This window comes from Onychomys torridus, chromosome 8, assembly GCF_903995425.1.
Source record: "Onychomys torridus chromosome 8, mOncTor1.1, whole genome shotgun sequence".
Classification (NCBI taxonomy): Eukaryota; Metazoa; Chordata; class Mammalia; order Rodentia; family Cricetidae; genus Onychomys; species Onychomys torridus.
This window is the reverse complement of record NC_050450.1, coordinates 10,651,131-10,671,789: the sequence shown is the minus strand read 5'-3', so window position 1 is coordinate 10,671,789 and position 20,659 is coordinate 10,651,131. Positions and strand designations below refer to the sequence as shown.

Below are 20,659 nucleotides of genomic sequence, written 5' to 3'. Positions count from 1 at the left end.
CCCTTCGTTTAAAGCACAAGCCACAGTAAACTGTAATCCGTGTAATAATTATCCCCACACTAGATAAACTGAAGATGTGTGAGGAAGGGTCTCTCCATGAAGCCACCAGTCAACCTCTGATGTCTGATCAGGTTCTAGCAAACATCTGTGACCCAAGAAAAAGTATTGGATTAAAGAATGAATGAATGAACATGAACGAAAAGGTACCAAGTGATAGGACAATAGGCAAACCAGAACCACAATGGTGAGAAAGTATGAAAACCATGAATGGATGGTATGGAAATAAAAACCACTATGATTAAAGCTGTGCAAACCAGGATTACAATGACAAAATGTCCACAGACCAGGATTTCTGTGACAGCTTATATTCAGACAAGTATTACAAGGATGGGAAGACATGCAAACCAGGATCATCATGGTAGGAACATACACAACTGGGTCACAACCAGAGCAAGGTTTAGATTCTGAAGCAGAGTTGGATGATACATGGCCCATGGGCCAAGTATGCAGTGAACATCCTCAGAGCACAGCCATGCTCTTTCCTGAGTGTCTTGATTGTGGCTGATTTCATGTGACCACAGTAGTGTGTAGGGCCCCTTGGTTTGATAGGCATAAAGTATCTACCATCTGGACACTTTCATAGGGAACATTTGCTAACCTGGTAGCTCATCAAAACCATTTTCTGACCTTTTCAACATGTTGGTTGCTGGGCCCATGATACAGATTTTGAACTGGCTTCCCCAGGGTTGAGACCCCTTGGAGTAAGAGAATTGATCTAATTCTACCAGGGTCAGGTTCTCCACCTTTGGGTTGAAGCAGCCTCAAGAGCAGCTTGTTAAAACATGGATCCAGACCTATGGTTTCTGATTCAGTAGAACTTACAATGTGCACATTTGGCCACACTCCACATGATGCTGATGCTATTTATTCAGGGACCACAGTCGGAGAATCATGGCACAGGCTTCTCAGTACCCAAGATTAAAGCAATGGATTCTGGTTAACTAGTCTCACATTCAGGATTTTGAATTCCTCCTTCAACTCCACGTCCATAAAGAATATGGACTATGTATGTTTTGTGGGTATAAGCACCTCATGATAACGGGTGAAATTCTTTGTAAAATTATTTTATTTTTTTTAGTTTATATTTTGTGCGTGCGTGTGTGTGTGTGTGTGTGTGTGTGTGTGTGTGTGTGTACTTGCTTGCTTGCCTGCACAGAGATCCCCTAGAGCTAGAGTTCCAGGCACTTGTGAGCTATACAACTCAAGTGCTGAGAACCAAAAGCTGGTCCTCTGAGCCATCTCCCCAGTCCCTGAAATTCTTTAATGTGGTGTCATATCACCTTCAGATTGATCTTTAGTCTTAATCTGGTTCAAACACCAGAACAAGCCTACAGGGAGGCACTGTTGTTGAAACAGGGTCCTCACTCCCAGTTCCAGGAGAAAAGAATGAGGCTCGAGGGAGTAGAAGATGGAGTCCAGTGCATCTCCCCTCCGCTCCTCCTACCTGTTTGAAGAGGATCTCTCTAAGCCTTATTTTTTTCTTCTTTTTCTCTCCTGTGGCAAGTGATGGTTTGCATGTAATGAGGTTTATCCTTGGCCTCAAGCATTCCCTAGTCTTTGCCTCCTCCAAAATAAATCCTCTGTAGCAAGGTCCCTTCTCCCAGCTCACAATAAATCACCCATCATCCATGTCTGATCCAACAACAGCCAGCCCATGCAACTCCAATGTAATCACCTGTTTCTCAGCTCCCACTTCCCACTTACTCAGCTCCCTGTCAGAAGTTTCTAGCCCTCACCACCACCATATTCACCAAAACCTTCCAACAGAGACACAAGGCAAGTCATATAGGTCATGTATCATTTTCTAGCAACTATGTTTTAAAAAGTAAAACCACATTGAAATTAATTTTAGCAATGTAACTTCAGATCAATTATTCTAGTTTCATTTAAAAGTATATTCAATATGAAGCCAATTACTGGTATATTTTACATTCTTTTTAAAAATTCTGTTTGAAATCCAGTATGAAGCTGGTATTTGTGGTACATTTCAGCCAGGACTAACCATACTTCCATGACTCATGTTTTGTTATCGTGGCCCCTGTTGGTGGTGCTGTTTAGAAAGGGTGTGAAACTTTTAGGAGATGGAGCCTTATTGGGAGAAGCACACCACTGGGAGCGAACTGCAGGGTTTCCCAGCCCATCCCTGCTTCCTGCTCCATCTTCATGCTTCCTGTGCAGATAGATGAACTGTGATCTCTCTGCCCCTGCTCTCATGGTTGCACTTCCTCACCACAGTGTGCTGAATCTTCTCCTTCAGCTGCTTGGCCATGGTGTTTTATCACAGTAATAGGAAAGTTAGTAAAACAGTGGCCACTGTGCTCCATAGCATGGACCTTCAAGGTCGAGGTGGCCTCCTGGAAGTCAGGTCCAATGGGCCATTTGTGGACTTAATCTTTCTGACAGTCAACTGCATTTTCTCCTGAAATACTCACTCTCCATGCTTTGCACTTTCGTCTGACTTTGATCATGTCCATGAATCCCAAAGCCAACTGTGGAAGTCTGATCACTCCTGAGGTCTTCTATTTCAAAGAATGGAATTTCACTCTGTGAACCAAGGAGCCCACCAAAACTAAAAACCAAACTTATGACCCATCCCAACCTGCTCAGTAAATGAGACACCAATCTACTGGCCACCTAGACCAAGCACCCTTGTCTTTAGCAGTGATCGTGACCTACCACATTTGGCAATTCCTGGACACACACTGAGTTATCCAAACTGGAGGTGAGGTTGGCATGACTGATGGGTAGAGTCCTTGGGTCTTGGTATGCTGCTAAACACTCCATAATGTGCAAGCAACTCTAAGAAAGGGTTGTTTGCTCCCCGCAAACCAGTGTCTTCACTGTTAAGAAATTCTGCCTTCGATCCTTCACAACATCAGGACCACAAACAAAACAAACAAACATACATAATCCTGGGCTTCATTCCAAACTTACTGAATTAGAATTTCTTCAAATGGGGTCCTGAATTGGTGGTTCAACATAATCGTCACAGATTTTTTTTTCTGCTTATGTGTGTGTGTGCGCATGTCTGAGTGAGTGGATGTGGATGCATGCATGCCATGGTGCGTGTACAGAGGTCAGAAGACAACCTCAGGCTTCAGTTCTCACCTTCTGCCTTGTTGGAAACAATGTCTCATTACCACTGTGTACACAAGCCTAGCTCCTAGAGATTCTTCTGCCCTACCTCCCATCTCCCTGTAAGAGAACTGGGATTACATATGCTCATGCTCTGTCCAGCTTTTACATGGGTTCTGGGAACCTGAACTTGGGTCCTCCTGTTTGGATAGTAGGCACTTTTGCCATCTCCTCAACCTTCCACATGACTCTTAATGCACACTAAAGTTTAAAAGTCGCACCTCTAGAGCCCTTCTTGACATTAGAGGGATCCATTGTGTTTCTGCTCTATTGCAAACAAGTCCATCTTAAAACAGAAAATACAGCTCAAGTTTCAAGTTCAAATAAACATTTGATCTCAGCCCTTATGGTCCAACTTAGTGGGCTTTTAACTTGCAGTTTCCCCTTTAACAAAATTATTCTAGAGACTATGGGCCTGGAAAGTTCGTGGTCTAATGTAATGTCTTTGGTGAACTCTCTCTGCCTTTCACTCCAAGAGCTCAGAGCTTATTTCTTTAAATTGAAATCTAGGAAACAGAGCAGGGTTTGCTACAGTAGACAGATGACACCCCAGAAAAATCCTCAAGACTTCTTAAGCCCAGTTTGAGTTTTAAAACATATGAAAGCAAGTGGCTCTTGAGATATGGGGATAAAGGTATAACTGGATATACTACAGAAAAGAGGCCCTGAGGATTATTTAGCTACTTGGGAGTCTGAGAAAGATTTAACTGAGAGAGAGACAAATCTAGAACCCAATCCTGGTTCTGCCTTAACAGACTGCACAAATTGTTTAAAAAATTGCTCCAGTTAAATAACTATTTATCAAGTGCCTCTGATAAGCGAGGCATGATGCCAGGCACTGGGTATGTATGCAAGCAAAACCCCAGCCTCAAGGGAATCACGAGTCTATGGACCCTCTCATAGGGAGGATGCTGGATGCATCTGATATGGTCCTTTCTCCTAAGAAATCCAGACTAGTTGGTTATAAAAAGCAAATCAATCTGAAAATAGAAATGTGGTGTAAACACTAACATGTGTGCAGAATTCTCTAGAATATGGAAAGTTCATTCATCCTGGAAGACACGGGCTTTCAGGAAAAGTAGGGAGCCATGTTGATTAAATTTTGAGAGAAGAAATCCTGGAGAGAAAGGAAGAGCCAGGAGATTATCTCAAAGATTAGGCAGGCATGAACAAACTAGCCCAAAGCAGTCTGAGGGAGCTACAGGTGTTAACAGGATCTGCAGGTGCAGAGCAATCCCCTTACTGGTGCTAATGGAGATCATTTCACTTCTTCCTTCCCAATTTGGATGGCTTTTTTCTTGCTCAGTCTCTCTGGCTAGAACTTCTCAGCAGGAAGAATAAGTGTCTGTGTCCTACTCCTGAACACAGGAAGAGCTTGCAATTTTCACCATCAGGTATGACATTAGCTGTTAATTACAGTCTTCATCATGGAGCATGGCATTCCTTCTACAGCTACTCTGTGAGCATGCAAATACCATTTGTATATGTTGAGATGATCATTTGAAAAAGTTGTACAAAAGCAAAATTCTAAAGTTTCCTCAATATCTAAAAGAGGACAGGGGGCAGACATGACTCCCAAAGATGCCGACACCTCCAACTTTACAGACTGTGAATGTGTTTTATTACATGAAAAAGAGAGACTTGAATATACAATTAAGATTGCCTTAGACCTTAGGACAGGGACAATAGGTACCCTGAACAAAAGAGGTACACTGAGCAAAAAGGATGAGAATCTTCTTCTGGTGGAATCAGAGAAACAGAACAAAAAGAGGTTGAAGAGTCTCACATGTGGAGGGTCTTGGCTCAGCACTGACACAGAGAGAGCAAGGTAGCACCTGGAGCAAAGGCTAGTCCACCCTCAGCAAGCAAATAGAGACTTCCTGCAGTCACTGAGTGAGTTATAACCATTACAGCAGCAACAGGAAAGTGATCCGGCAGGAGATGGAGTAAAGAGGAATGAAAGCAAAGAGAAGTGAGGATTGCAACACTAGAATGGAGTCAATTGGAACATTGGACTCCAAACTCATCAACTGCTGCTTTAAGTGACAGTGGAGTGAAAGGTAGAGGTTCTCAGGATGGATCGTGTTAAAACCAAGGCCACCTAAAGATATGGACAAACTGGCAGTCAGCTAATCAGAAGACACACCATGCAACCAATCAGCGTGTTCAGGCTAGAGCATCTCTGATAGCATCGAATAAAAGAGTTCAAGTCAAAAAGAATCTACAGAGAAGTATGTCATAATGAAGAATAAAGGAGATCAAATCACCAGAGAGACCCAGCAGGCATAACTGTAAACTCAGTTACAGAACCCCAAAATACTACAGAATTGAGAGCAGACACAGGTGACCCTCAGTTGTAGCCCCCCTTCAACTTCAATTGCAGATGTTTACCATCATTTATTAGAAATCTGTAAATCAGCTCACTTTTTAAAATGCAATTAAACTATTTAAGAGGGATTTTATTGCTCACATAAAAAGGAAGCTGGAGTAGTTCTATAAATAATGATATAAAAATAAAACAAGCCATATTATTAAAGCCTACTTGGACACTATGGCTTGCCTACTGTGGGACTCTGTGTTCTCTGTGACTACAGCTCTGTACTACCTACCAACATTTCTAATGCCTGAGGTGGCATGCATTCTATATTCTTGGAAATACAGATGTAGTTCAAATCTCATGCATGCAAAAGAATATATTGACCATACATCACAAAGCAAGACACTGCAAGAATTCAGAGTAGAGTGTTCCTTCCTCCACAAAGTTGAGTTCCTACCAGTAGTGAGAATGGGACTTGCATCCATATTCAGGTTGGTACTTAGAACCCAATTATAAATTATAAACTGTGGGGTCCTGAGCTAACTCAGAGTGTTGGGCACCATCCACAGCCAAGACCACAGCACCACAGGTTATGCTGTCTTTTTAACAGAGCTGATGTCATCACTCATGGTACAGAAAACAGGAGCAAGACCACAACAATGCCAGGATTGGAACCACAGGAAGGCACGCTTCCTGCTCCCCATTCCCTGCTCACAAATGATGCATGTCCTCCAAAGCCATCCGGCTGGCGAGACTTGCAGATTTATTCCTCAGAGGGAAGCCACTATCCATCAAGTGGCCAGCCAGACTCCACATCGGGTGACGAATGAGATCTGGGAAGCAAGGCTTATTAGACAAAGGCTGCCACACTTGTGGAATACAGAACAGCTCATCCTGCTGTGATTGCATCACAGTTATAAATGCAGTTCACAGAAGACCAGAGGCAGGACAGCCAGGAACAACTTTGGTTCTGTCTCTACCAGCAAATAGAGAGTGAACTCTCCATCTTCCCTCATTGGTCATGGTGATTAATTGATTTTAATTTAAAAGTTTGATTCATTCCTTCTTTATTTTTTTGGTGAGTAAGTGGATGGGTGTACATGCCACGGTGCATGCGGAGGTCAGACTTGTGGGGGTTAGTTCTGTCTTTCCAACATGTAGGTTCCAGGCATCAATCTCGGGGCATCAGGCTCAGTAGCAAATGCCCCTACCCACTGAGCCCTCTTGCTGGTCCTATGATGATGAATTTGTGATCAACCAGTTTGCTACATGGCCCCAACTTGACACAGAGTCAGCATGCAAGCAGCAAATGCCTCAAATCAAACAGACCTGGATGTGAATATCAGATCTTTTATTTCCTTACTGAGTGACTGGTAAGCAGTTATTTAAGACTCTAAATCTTAGTGTCTTAACCAGTGAAATCTAGCAAATCATATTTCCATCCTAAATGAGATAACTACAATAAAAATTAATTTTATCACATGCCATTTGCTCACCATAGTATGGTGAGCCATTCATGAATGAGTCTTGGGACATATATGTAGGATACAAGAAATGCTCTGGGGCCAAAGAGATGGCTCAGTTGTTAAGAATGCACACTCATACTGCTCTTGCAGAGGAAACATGTTCAGGAAGCTTACAACTCCCTGTAACTCCCAGCTTTAGGTGATCCCACAACCTCTTTTACTTCAAACATACCAGAACATGTATGAACATACCCACATACAGAAACACAAATAACATACAACAGAACATGCACGTGCATTCATACACACAGAGAGAAACACAAATACACGTAATTAAAGTTAATAAAACAAATATTTTGAAATGTGTTCTGTGCTCCTGCCATTAAATGGTCAGTGTACAGCAAAACGGTCACTCTGAAAACAAGGACCAAAGCTCAAGAAACCATGGACCACAGCACCTGTTTAGGCAACTGCCACAAAGCTTTTAATATATACATGAATGTGCCTCGCTCTCTACACCCCATGAAAACACACACACGTGGTTTTCTTAGGGAAGTATACTTGGGTGAATATCTTACTCTAAATCTTAACTCCATGCAAATCAAAATCATTCCCCTATTCACAGAAGGACAGTCTCTCAGTTTCATCCTGGAGCAGAACAACGAAGGCGAAGATGCAACAGGCTTCACAAGAGATGGGCAGCACTAACCTGAGCACACGGGGGCGGGGCTCACCTGAGCACACAGGGGCGGGCTCACCTGAGCACACGGGGGCGGGGCTCACCTGAGCACACGGGGGGGGGGGGGGGGGGGGGGGAGACTGGGCAGCCAGCGCTAACCTGAGCACACAGAGGATGCCAGCTCCGCTGCCTTTGCTCGATGAGTTTGGACACATTCTTCACCTTCCTCATGTTTGTCCTGTGTGTGAGAGGAGTCAGGCAGTTGGATGTTCCCCTAAAACCCTGCGATGCTGTCATACACATAAAGGCCACTTGGATAGCAAAGAAAACGGCAGTGTCTGGACAGTGTCCAACGCAAGCTAGAGTTGTGTGTTGTTTAGACTGGAAAGCACAGATGCTTATTTCAGTGTCTGTGTAGAAGTAGTGTGACTTAAGAACATGGATCCTTAGGGCCTGGTTTTAGCTGAGCCTTGATTTGTTCATCTGTGAAGAGTGGTAAGAATTGCTAGTCTCCATGGATCATTCTATCTGTCTGTCTGTGTGTATGTCTGTTCATGTTGGAGGTGGTACACTCGTGTGCACATGCATGTGGAAGCCATGGGGGCCATTCCTAAGTAGGCTGTTCACTTAGTTTTTAAAACACAGTCTCTGACTGTCCTGAAATCAGCAAACTCAGTGATGCTCCTGCCTCTGCCATCCCAGTCCTGGAACCACAAGGGTATACCAGCACACCTGGCTATTTACATAGGTTCTGGGAACCAGATTCAAGCCCTTGTGTTTGCATGATGGGTACTTTATCATGGAGCCACCCCCCAGCCCTCCTGCTGGATTTCTGTACTGATGGTGCTTATTGTCTGGTCCAGAGCTGGTGTCTTCCTCCACCTCTGACTGTCCCTCACCATACGAGGCTCTCCTTTCCAGGACAAGATTGAGTTTCTCCCACTCAATCACTTGGGCCAAGTTCACTGTAAAAGCCCTTTCTTTCTACCAGAAAGGGAGGTTCCTCCCAGGAGCCTTTCCATTCTGACTCCCATAGAAGACTAGAAGCCAGGAATCAACTATTGGCATCCATGGAAGACAAAAGCCAGCAGGTCTCCATTTGGAACTGATGCATTCTATCCCAGCAGACCCAGAGTGCTGTCTTAATGGACTGTTCTAATAGTGTAACTCAGGTCTGGTTCTGCATCTCAAAGGGAGGGCAGCAGATGCATGCCCTGAGTCCTGCTCTGTGCCCACAGGCACTTCTGAGATGTTCAGAAGCTGTGCTCACATTTCCCCTTCCCACACTGGAGCCTGTGAGAAACCCCTGTTGTCACTTTGCAGAGCGCCTGATACTCTCCCTTCGGTCTAAGTCCCTCATCCTGGTCACAGCAAGCGGGGCTTCAAGTGACCCCTCTGGCTGCGAGAAAAGTAAGGGTGGAAGAGGCTAAATCTGTACCCAGTATCCTTCTGTTTAAAGGGAACCCCAGATCTGGACTGTACTCTTGCTTCTGTTCTGTGATTTACTAGCAGTGAAGTAAGAAGTTGTCTACATTGCGCCAGCCATGAAATGGGGGAAATGATAAGAACGGATTTCAACATGGTTATCTAAAGGCAAAACGAGATCCTGTCCTTTGGGCCACAGTCTCTCTTGTTCACTGCAGTCTGACCACACTTAGCCTCTACACTTAAATCATTTTTCTTCTGCCTCAGTTTCCCTTACAACCTGGTTGCTTTTCCCTTAGCTCTTCCTGATGTTAGAGGCTCCCTCTTCTTCACGGTTCGTCCAAATGGCACACACTCTGAGAGGCCCTCTGTCTGCAGCAGGACCTGGCAACACTGGTCCTCACAGCTCTGCTTAAGTTTTTTTGTAGTACTTTTCAAAGTCTGCAATTTGGGGTGCCAAAATGGCCAGGTAGTTAAGGCCCCAGACTCATAATCTGTAATTGGTGTGTTTATGTGTGTCTTGGTGTCTTCCTATACTGGGATGTTGATTAGAACTCAGCCTTTTCATACCTCATGTTCATCATCTTGTATAATGCCTGCCATTTAAGCATTTGAGAAATACTCATTGAGTGAATGAATTTAGTGGAAAATAATTGGGGACTGGGAATCCCTGTATATGTAGACACTAGTCCTTTATACACATTATATTCACATGTGATAAAAGTATATATGTATGTATGTATATGTTGTGTGTGTGTGTGTGTGTGTGTGTGTGTGTGTGTGTGTGTGTGTGTGTATTTATGGCTTCAATAAGAAATGTCCCCCACAGGCTCATGCATTTGACCATTTTGTCCCCAGCTGTTAGCACTGTTTGGGAAGGTTTAGAACTTTAGAAGTGGAGCCTTGCGAGAGGAAGTGAATCTCTGAGGGCTGGCCTTGAGACTCTATAGTTTGTCCCCACTTCCTGTTCAGTCAGCTTCTTGAGTGAAGATGCAATGTGAGCTCCTTCTACCATGCCCTTCCTGCCTGTCGCCACACTTGCCACCATGATGGGCTCCGTCCCTCTGGATCCGTGAGTGGAAACAAAAACCTCTATCCTCTCAGCTGCTCCTATCAGGTATTTTATTACAGTGATGAGAAAAAACTAAGACAATAAATGTCTAAGATGCATGATGCACTTTAACTATGCCTAAGGTAATAAAAAGGGAAGGTAGCCCTCATTCTAGCAATATGGAGCCATCTTCTCCTTCTCCATAAATCCAGAGAGCGTTTCACCCTGCATTCCTCAGAGCCCACTTAGAGACAGAACTGGAATTGGCATGGGTTCCAGATTTAAAAGCTCCCAGTTCTTGGGGCTGTCAGGCTCCCACTGAAAGACTAAGAAGACAGTGAACACAAAACCGTTATCAGAATACAATCAGTACATGCTGCCTGTGTCATGTGAGTTTAACTTCCTGACTGTGTGGATTCCCTTCTGTGGTGTCCAGGGGCCTTGCCAAGCCAGTCCAGAGAACTGGGTTAGTAGCCAATCTACAAGACCGAATCATAAGCAGTTCAGTCATTTTTACAGACAGCTACAGAAACTTAGGTCTCTATATCTTCTTTTTAACAGTTACCTGTTTTGTGTGTGTGTGTGTGTGTGTGTGTGTGTGTGTGTGTTTCCATGCATGTACTGCGTCACACATGTAAAAGTCACAGGACAACTTGCAGGAGTCAGTTCTCTCCTTCCACCATGTGGATACCAGGGATCAGCCTCAGGTCATCAGGCTTGGCAGCAAGCTTCTGAACCCACTGAATCATTCTGCTAGTTCCCCTCCAATTGTTCTGAAGGGAACCCCGAGTGTCAGATCATTTCATCTGTCGATATTTCAGTTTGTATCTCTAAAAGTCAAGGACTCCTCTTATCAAATATGTCCACAATGCCCTTACAGTCAGGCGTCATCTGTGTTCATATTTCTTTGGGTTGTTCTAGACACTTTTAAAAGACCATTTTATTTTTTATGATTGAAAAATATACCACTTCCACATATGATCAGTTAATATGATTCAAGACGTTTTGATGTGAAAATTCATCCTCCACCTGTTAACTTATTGCATTGTATTTGGGTCTGGAAGTGAAAACTGGATCTACTTGTTACAGTTTCCTATAGTCTGTGCTTTGTGTGCCCTCCCATGGGGTCATACACTAGACTTCTACCTCTCTCCCTCCCATAGTTGTTGAAAATTGGTAATTCAATCTAGAGGCTAATGCAAGCTTTATATATTTTTCCCAATTCTATTGCCTAGGTAAACTGTGTACTTTCTTTAAGAAACAAAATTTTCTAGCTGTCTTTTTTAGTAACAGTGCATGGTCCTGGTGAATGTGGATGGTCTTGGTGACAGTGGATGGTCCTGGTGACTGTGCATGGTTCTGGTGACAGTGGATGGTCCTGGTGACAGTGGATGGTCCTGGTGACTGTGCATGGTCCTGGTGACAATGGATGGTCCTGGTGACAGTGAATGGTCCTGGTGAGTCTGACAGTGGATTTTCCTGGTGACAGTGGATGGTCCTGGTGACAATGCATGGTCCTGGTGACAATGCATGGTCCTGGTGACTCTGACTGTGGATGGTCCTGGTGACTGTGGATGGCCCTGGTGACGACTACTTGAATTATTAATGCATTAGCATTTACAAAACAGAAATTTCCAATTTACAGTCCTTCATCATTTATTACCTGGAATGATGCCAAAGAGAGAGAGAATTTTGTTCATTGGCCATTTGATTAGCCTGAGAAATTGTTGAGCTAAGAGAGGCAGAATCAATGCTTGGTTCTTTCCCCTTATGTAGTTTTCAAAACAATGAGCAGGCTTCCTAGCATCTCCCAAAGGTTGATGAATTGCCTTTTAATTTTGTTATGAGCTCACAAATAAATTATGATATAGTTATGACTTTTCTGTTTTAACTCTCTGTAGTTAACATCTTCATTGATCCTGAATATTTCATCTTTATCTTGTTAGTTCTTTTCAAAGCTGGCTTCTGTGGAGGTTAATCTCATTATCAACTTGATTGGATTGCAAGCCACCTAAGCAATTCATAAAACACACCTCTAAGTGAGTCAGTGAAGCTGTTTCCAAAGATGATCATGAGGACTCTTACATAATTAATAGGCTAATCCATGGATGGATTCAAATTTTAAGTAGAGCATTTTTGGTGGTTTGAAGGAAAATGCCCCCCAAAGGGGGTGGCACTATTAGAAGTGTGTCACTGTGGAGGCAGGCTTTGAAGTCTCATATATGCTCAAGCCATGTCCAGTGGGTCTTATCTTGAAGGTAACAGGAAGTGGTCTGACCCACTGGGCTTGGCTACTTCTCCAGCACCATGTTTGCCTGCATGCCATTATGTTGCACCATGATGATCATGGACTAAACTTCTCAAAATGTAAGCCATCCCAATTAGATGTTTTTTTCTTTATAAGCATTGCCATGGTCATGGTGTCTCTTCACAGCAATAGAAACCCAAAGACAGTGTTGAAAGGTGATGGAACATTGGAAGTTGAGCAATGGAAGGAAACAGGTCACTTGGGACATGACCTTGGGGGCTGTATCTTGCTCTGGTCCCTTCCTGTTGTCACTTTCTCTACTTCCTGGTCAGCCAGGAAATAAACAACTTCCTCTATCACATAGTCCTACCCCATGACATTCTACCCAAGCTCATGAGGGGCCAAGTGATCATGGACCAAATCCTTTGAAACTGTGAAAATGAGCCCTCCTCTCTCCCTGGAACTGTGGGAACCAGACCCCGTCCCTGGAACTGTGGGAACCAGACCCCATCCCTGGAGTGGTTTCTGCTGGGTTTTCAGATACAGCAACAAGAGACAACTAACACGACACATGGGTCCTTATGACCTGTAGTCTAGAACACTTTGCTCTTTGCTTGAACAACCCTGGAGCACTGTGTCATGCTTCTAGCCTCTCTTTAGCAATCAGCCACCTTCTGGGTTGGTCTGCTGTCGTGGAAAACAAAACTTAAAGCCTCAAATCTGAATCCATGGATCCTTGCTATTGCCAGGGTGATCACTGTTCTGGATGTATGGATGGATTTTGAGTTAAAAATGCATGATACATTCCTAATTATCACATATGAAGTATGCCTTCTTACAGTGTACTATGCTCTGTTTTCATACATAGACACATTGTGTAATATCAAGTTACAGTAATTAGCATGTACATCACCTCAAGCATTTATCATTTCTTTGTGGTGCAAAATCCTCCTTTTTGTTACTCATATTGCAGTTTTTTAAAAATTTTAATATTTTAGTTAACATACACATACTTATTTCTGGGGTGTACAGTGCGGCCATCTGATACTTTCACACAAAACAGTCGGTCCATCTTCTTGAATGCTATCATTCCTATGGGGTGGAAATCTGTATATTCTCTTCCAGTTATTTAAAAATGTACAGACTGAAGCTGCTTTGGCATATAACAGTGATCCAGAATCAGGACTTAGCCTCACAGATCTTTCTCTCATGGCAAAATGCTCATTTTGCCATTGTCCATGTAGTTATGAACATTGCACATCCCACAATACAAGAAATGAGCCTCAGTGAGGTAGTCTTGTTCCTTTCCTGTCCTCCACAGTCTGACAGTGGCTTACAATTTGCTCGCTGTTCTTTTTATACTTGGAACGTGCACCCTCAGGTGTAAAAACGAGGTCCCTCTGATGTCACTTAGACTGATGTCTTTCTGTGTCATTGAAAAATTAAAGTTGTTTTATCTTATATCTGGCACTTCAACAACAATTTGTTTTATTTTAATGGAGTAAAACATATATAGTCAAGACTCAAAGGCCATACACATTCAGAAAATACCTCTATTTCCTCTGCTATGTTTTCTCATTTCCACAGGCAGCAATTACATTGTGTGTGTGGGGGGGGGGGTGCGTGCACGCACACATGCGTGCATTACATGTGTGTGCATGCATATGCACGTGTATAGATAAAGATGGAGAGTCTGTCCCTGAATATCTTCTATTTTCACACTATCTTATTTTGCTATACATATTTTATTCTATGGAAATTTTTATCTTAATGAGCTGGTGGTTACTTTTATATAACTGTCAGTAGTTGTAGTGCTTCTCCCAGTTTGTCAGGATATGGTGATACCCATGAGTTAGTTAGCTACTTTGTTAACCAATTCATTTTGCTGTTTTTATTTTTATGCAAGGTGGATTCACAGACATTGGGAAGCTCTATTTCTGCAGGGCTCCCTACTAAGCCTGCTCCCGATGTGAAATCTTTCAGCTCTAGTCACACATGAACCAGCATGCCTTGCTTCTCTCCTGTGTGCACTCACATGTGTGTCAGTCACACACAAGAGTGACTTGGTGTGTCCTTAATCTTCAGATGTGCACACTGCTGAGCCGACTGAGCCTCTCTGAAGAGCTCCATACCTGTTGCCCCACAGTTGGCCATGCTTAAACTCAGTGGGTCACAAAACAAAACAAGAATGTGTGACTGTGGGAAAGGTGCCTACAGGGAAGAACGGTGTTGACAGAAGAGGGACAAAAGGAAGAATGGGGTGATCAGAAAATTAAATATACTTAAGACATTGCCAGAGAACAACTTTAATTAATACAAAAGCATAGCTTGACTCAGCACTTGGTTAGAAACTACAGCTCTTACAGAGGTTGCCAACATGTCAGACTTGCCTCTTAGTTAAGCTGAGACCAACCCTAAGTTAATCAGTTCCTTTGTCATTGTAAGACTAGATGTGATGGCATTATTACAGCATCCAGCCATGGATCCAGATGATTTATGTTTTCACTTGTGTGTGGCTCCATATGGCATGGAAAGAAACTACAATTTATCCTCCTGGTTCCTTTCTGCCTTTCTCATCAGGCAGTGACATGTACTCATCAGTGTTTTCAATGAAAACACCATCACCTGGCCCAAAGCATATGCAATCATATTCATCTGTGCTTTGGGAAATGGAGGATTCTTCATCATTTCACTGGGATAACAGCTTTGAAGGAAAAGAGAAGCATCTATCCTTCTTCAGAAGCACAAATGATCAACTGCACTGTCCCTGGCTGGGTACCAACATACACTGAACAGCAAAGAAGTCTACCCTGGAGTATGCAAGAAAAATGATTATCTTACAACTGAAATAAGTAGGCACTACCATGGGAGATGATAAAGCTGTGCCCAGAGTATACATACGAGGCTCTCTTTAAAAATACTAGTGTGAAAACTGATCAGGTGTAGACTGGGTGACCATGGCGGTGTTTCACAAGGAGGTGGAGATCGAGGATTTTAAATATGATGAGGACTTGGAGACATATTTTTATCCCTGCCCCATGGGGATAACTTCTCTATCACCAAGAAGATAGTCCTTGGTGGCAACATGTCCTAGCTGCTCTCTCATTATAAAAGTGATTTATGATAAAGATCAGTTTATGTGTGGAGAAACAGTCCCAGCACCTTCAGCCAAGAAAGAGTTAGTTAAATGCTGAAGAAGCCCACCCCCCCCCACCCACCCTGCAACCCAAATCCTGAGCAGCAGGGAAGGAGTCCAAGCGGCTGGACCCAGTGCTGAGTAAACAACCTCTTCACAGGACAGCTGTCTGCGGCTGACTCTCAACACATGATCACACCTGGATTTCATGTTCCCATGTTTCATGTTGGAAGGATTCCTAATTGTCCATCTAAATTTAAAGTTGCATTATTTCAATATCTTAAATCTAAAAATCTTCTGAAAACAACATCATCCACTTCAATCCTGAAGCTCTTCATTTTATTTTTAAAGATTTATTGTTTTATTTTTAATTATGTGTGTGTGTGCATTTGTGTAGGGTTGTGTGCATATTAGTACAGTTGTCCAAGAAGGCTAGAAGCACTGGATCTCCTGGAACAGGAGTCACAGGCAGTTGTGAGCCACCTGACATGGATGTTGGCTGATCTCTGTGAGTTTGAGGCCAGCCTGATCTATAGAGCAAGTTCTATGACAGTCAAGGCTACACAGAGAAACCCTGTCTTAAAAAACAAACAAACAAAACACATATAAATTAAGCAAACAAAAACAAATACACTAGCTTATGGAAGATATTCTCATCCAAACCTCCATCAGGCTTCTCTGTGGCCTTGTGAAGTATTGAATGAGCTAGTGACAGACACTGGGTCGAGTGTCTGTCTTTTGTGCAAGGATATAATGCTATTGTAACTCCAAAGGGAATGCAGCATTGTTTGGCCATGAACCACATCCTAACAATAAACAGAAGTGAAGCTCTCAAAAAAAAAAAAAAATAGTAGTGTGTGTGAGTGTGCATGTGTGATGCACGATGATATGCATAACATATAGTGATTACATTGAGATAACGGCCATTCCCTTCATCTCAGATACACAGCATTTCTTCAGGTAAGAACTCCCTTAACAACTTTGAAATCATTACACTGTCACCTTCTGTTATCCATTCTCCACATGTGTTCATACCTAGAGGCAGTGTTCTAATGAGCATCAAAAAAAATCCTAAGGAGCTTGTTAAAAAGACATGCTCAGAAATGCTGTCCTTTGAACACCAGACAACTGCTGCACACACACACACAAACTCACAACAGCTGTGGTTACCTACACAAGACCTGGATATGATCCAACCAGTCAAAATTCCCCGAGGAGGGGCAACTGAGGTCCCAGCCCAGGATGAGGAGCTATTAGCAGTTGGGGGAGTCACTTTTGGGGGGAGTGTGGTCACTAGGAAGTTACCATGCATCAGTGCATTCCCCATACCTATGCACATATGGGCAGCATTGGTTGGACTCAATAGTCCTAAAGAAAGAAAAAAGAAGGAAGGAAGGAAAGGAGGGAGGAAGGGAGGGAGGGAGGGAGGGAGGAAGGGAGGAAGGAAGGAAGGAAGGAAGGAAAAGAAAAAAGAAAGGAAAGGAAGACCATAAAATTGGGAAGGAGATGGTTAGGATGGAGGAGCTGGAGGTCATGAATGGATGGGGAGATATATATGTATGAAATTTCCAAGGAATAAATTTGAAAATACTATTTTAAAATGACAAATCCTGGATTTTATCTTGTCCCCTTCAAGTTGGAATCTTCACCTATCAATTCCAGAAATCTACATTCTGAATCAGTACCCATGTTGTCATCGGCAGATATTTTCCACAGACACTGCTTGGAATAACTGTGCTGTGGATACCATAGGATTTGATGTCTGAAAGTGTGGGTGCTGGTTTCTACAGAGCATGTCTAGTATCTGCAACCAGATCACTAATGACCAGAGAACAGCCACAGCTGCCCCAGAATCTCTAAATGTTTTGAGGTAACAAACCAATAAACATGACCCACAGATTTGGTAGACCTTCCTTAAAAAAAAAAAAAAAATTCCTGACATAGGTGCATGCCTGTACCCATGCACCTCCTCCTGAAACTTAGAATCAGGAAAAGAGAGAGAACAGCAGCAATAATGTGGCTTTGTGTGAGGGAATTAGGTTCTGATGTGGGATTCCCATCTACTCACTAAAAACAGTAAGGACATGATAACAGACAGTTTATTCTGTGTCCAAATGCAATAAAGTAAGTGCAGGCACAATAAAGCAAACAAATATGCCAACATGTATTTTTAAAGTAGTGCACTATATATATCTAGTCGCCCCTCCCTTAAGCTAAGAAAATAAAATCAATGGCCTCAATAAAAGAAAATTATTAGATGGTCTAGTTCTATATATTTAACTTAAATAAAAGCAAAGAAGTCAGGGAGTGCTCACCCACACACTCTGTTGACTCTGCTATTTCCAAGTCAGAAGAAATGGCCTTAAATAGTCGCTGATAGATCAATACAGAGTCATATCCGAACCAGGTAGGTACACCTATCCTAGAATTCAGCCACAACCAAGCATGAGATCCAATAAACACCAAGAGGCCACATTACAACAGCCACAACACTTCCAGACCAGAGCCAGGGCCATCTTGAGAGATGACTCTAAGGGTGTGCACCCAATATTGGAGCACAGCTTGCTCCAAGCTTGGTAGTGAATCTGAGTCACCTCTAGTCTTCACAGCACCCAGTTTGCATACAGGAAATCTATGGCGTGTCAAATGAGACCCAGGATTCAAACCCTGATCTCCCTGCCACCAGAGACAGCAGAAGAATATCTGGTCAGAAAGAACAGAGATACACTACATCTATAGCAGGGGAGAATCAGCAGGGAAGTGGGGACTGGGATACTTGGGGGTTGTATTTCCTGCAGACACAGAAACAAAGAGGCTAGCAGCTATGTAAACACATGTGTGACATGTCTCACAGACACTTTGCTCAGTCACAGTTTTAAATACAAGAACAGTGGGTAATCAATGTTTTATTTGAGCGGATTCTCTCTGTAGCCTTGGCTGTCCTAGAACTCACTCTGTAGACCAGGCTTGCCTCAAGTTCAGACATTCATCTGCCTCTGCCTCCCAAGTGCTGGGATTAAAAAGATGCACTGCTGCTGGGCAGTGGTGGCGCATGCCTTTAATCCCAGCACTTGGGAGGCATGGGCAGGTGGATCTCTGTGAGTTTGAGGCCAGCCTGGTCTACAAAGTGAGTTCCAGGAAAGGCACAAAACTACACAGAGATACCCTGTTTTGAAAAACCAAAAAAAAAAAAAAAAAAAAAAAAAGGATACACTGTGCAATTTTTATTTTTATGTGTTATTCAAATAAAGGACATCCTCTGCATACTAGGCACTGTGGCTTGCCTTCCCTTAGCTTATTTAATCTACACAAGGTCCCTCTGAAGGAGGCATGACTGGCTCCTTTTGAGAAGCGATCAATGGCTTTCCTGTGTCTATTAGAAATACCCAAGTCCTGATTTCATATATACCACACTAACTCCCAGCCCACATGATCCCATACATGGCTCTCCTCCAAGATTCCATTTTGGATGCAGGTCACCCCAGATCCTTGCTGATCAGGATGATGAACAGAGCTCCATAAGTGATCCCTGTTTCTCCAGTAAGCCGCTGTTGAAGACTTCCGTTGGTCCAATCCTCTATCCTAACAAGGAAGGAGCCACAGACTCCTGATTCGGGCAAGGTTTTGATATGTTCTGAAAACATCTGCCCTTCTCCCTTAGGCTGAGGAAACTAGATACCGACCTTATTTGTTGTCTGTGAGTAGACTTTTGACTACATTGTCTTTTTTTTTTTTTTCATTTTTTTGTGTATGGGAATACATATGTATGACAATTCATGTGTGTATGAATGTATGTGGAGGCCCAAGGTTGATGTCAGGATCATCCTCAATTGCTCTCCTTCATATTGACTGAGTCAGGCTCACTCAGTCAAACGGAGAACTCTCTGATGTGGCTAGCCTTGCTAGCCAGCTTGCTCTGGGGATCCTTTGTCTTTACCTTAGAGGTTGTGGTCACTCTCCCATCATTTACTTGAGCTTGGTGGAATCTGAATTCTGGTCCTCACAATTGTCCAGCCCGCATTTTAACCACTGAGCCAACCTCTCAATTTCTTACCTATATTCTTAATATTGCTTTGTTTTTTGTTTGTTTGTTTTTTGCCTCTGTGAAGATTAAGTGCAGGATAACAGATTGGATAACAGATTTTTAAGGTAAATTTTGGAAAACAGTTTTATTTTTTAACATATAACCTGGCTCTTCAGAGGTGTTGGTATCCTCATTAAAGATAAAGCAGAAAACAGAAAATATCTGATCTTTCTTAATGAGATGCTACACTCCACGCATTATGTGGATGAGCAGATATATTGCCCCAACAAGGTCCTTACAGGTACCATTATCAACATTATTAAAATGAAGACTCCAGGTCCCAGGGAACAAAAATGATGTCCTCAAATCAGAGAAATAGGTGATCTTGGCCCATCTGTCCCCAGAGTCCAACTCTGAAATCTTAAGTGCATCACTTGGCAAAATCAATGTGATTTCAAGTAGCAGCCATGAGTCTTAGCAGGCAGCAATTCAGAGGGGAATGCAGTGAGTTGTGAGGACAGGAGAGAGGACTGTGTACATCTGTGAACTCTCAAACTGGTGTGCCCTGTGTGAAGACGGAACAGGGGAGAGAGATTCCGCCCCGGGAAGATGGACCAGGGGAGAGAGATTCCGCCCCTGTAAAAGTGGACCAGGGGAGAGAGATTCTGCTCCTGTAAAGATGGAGCAGGAAAGAGAAATTCTATTTGCTCGGCAGAAAAAAGCCAGCTTTGTGCTCAGCAGTTGAGTGCAAGATGTTTGTGACTTACTTCTTTATACTATCAATGGAAGAAACAAGTCGATAAATTTCTTGGTTCCTAGAACTAAGGAGAAGGAATTGACAGAGAGAATCATCCCCTTGCTTTAGCACCGTCAACCAGAGACAGGCAAGGAGAATTTCTATGACTAATGGTCTAGATATTCCCTGACCAGAGAAGTTATAAACTGGTCTTGGCTTTACAAGAAGTTAACTTTCCATCAAGTAATAAGTCACGTAAAGAGGACTCAGAGGAATTGAGGTTATGGCTCCTTTAGGAGAGTGCATACTCAACACACAAGAAGTCCTGGGTTTGATCCCAGTGCTGCATGTACTGGGTGTGGTAAGGAACACCTGCCATCCC

At 43.0% G+C, this 20,659-nt stretch overlaps 1 protein-coding gene and 1 pseudogene across 1 annotated transcript in view; one reads left to right on the top strand and one right to left on the bottom strand.

The window, feature by feature from the left end:
- The window catches only part of Grin2a (glutamate ionotropic receptor NMDA type subunit 2A), a 410,670-nt gene that overhangs the window by 208,771 nt on the left and 181,240 nt on the right, over window positions 1–20,659 (bottom strand). The gene's annotated exons all lie outside the window — the stretch shown is intronic.
- On the top strand, window positions 15,339–15,575 carry LOC118590277 (annotated as a pseudogene).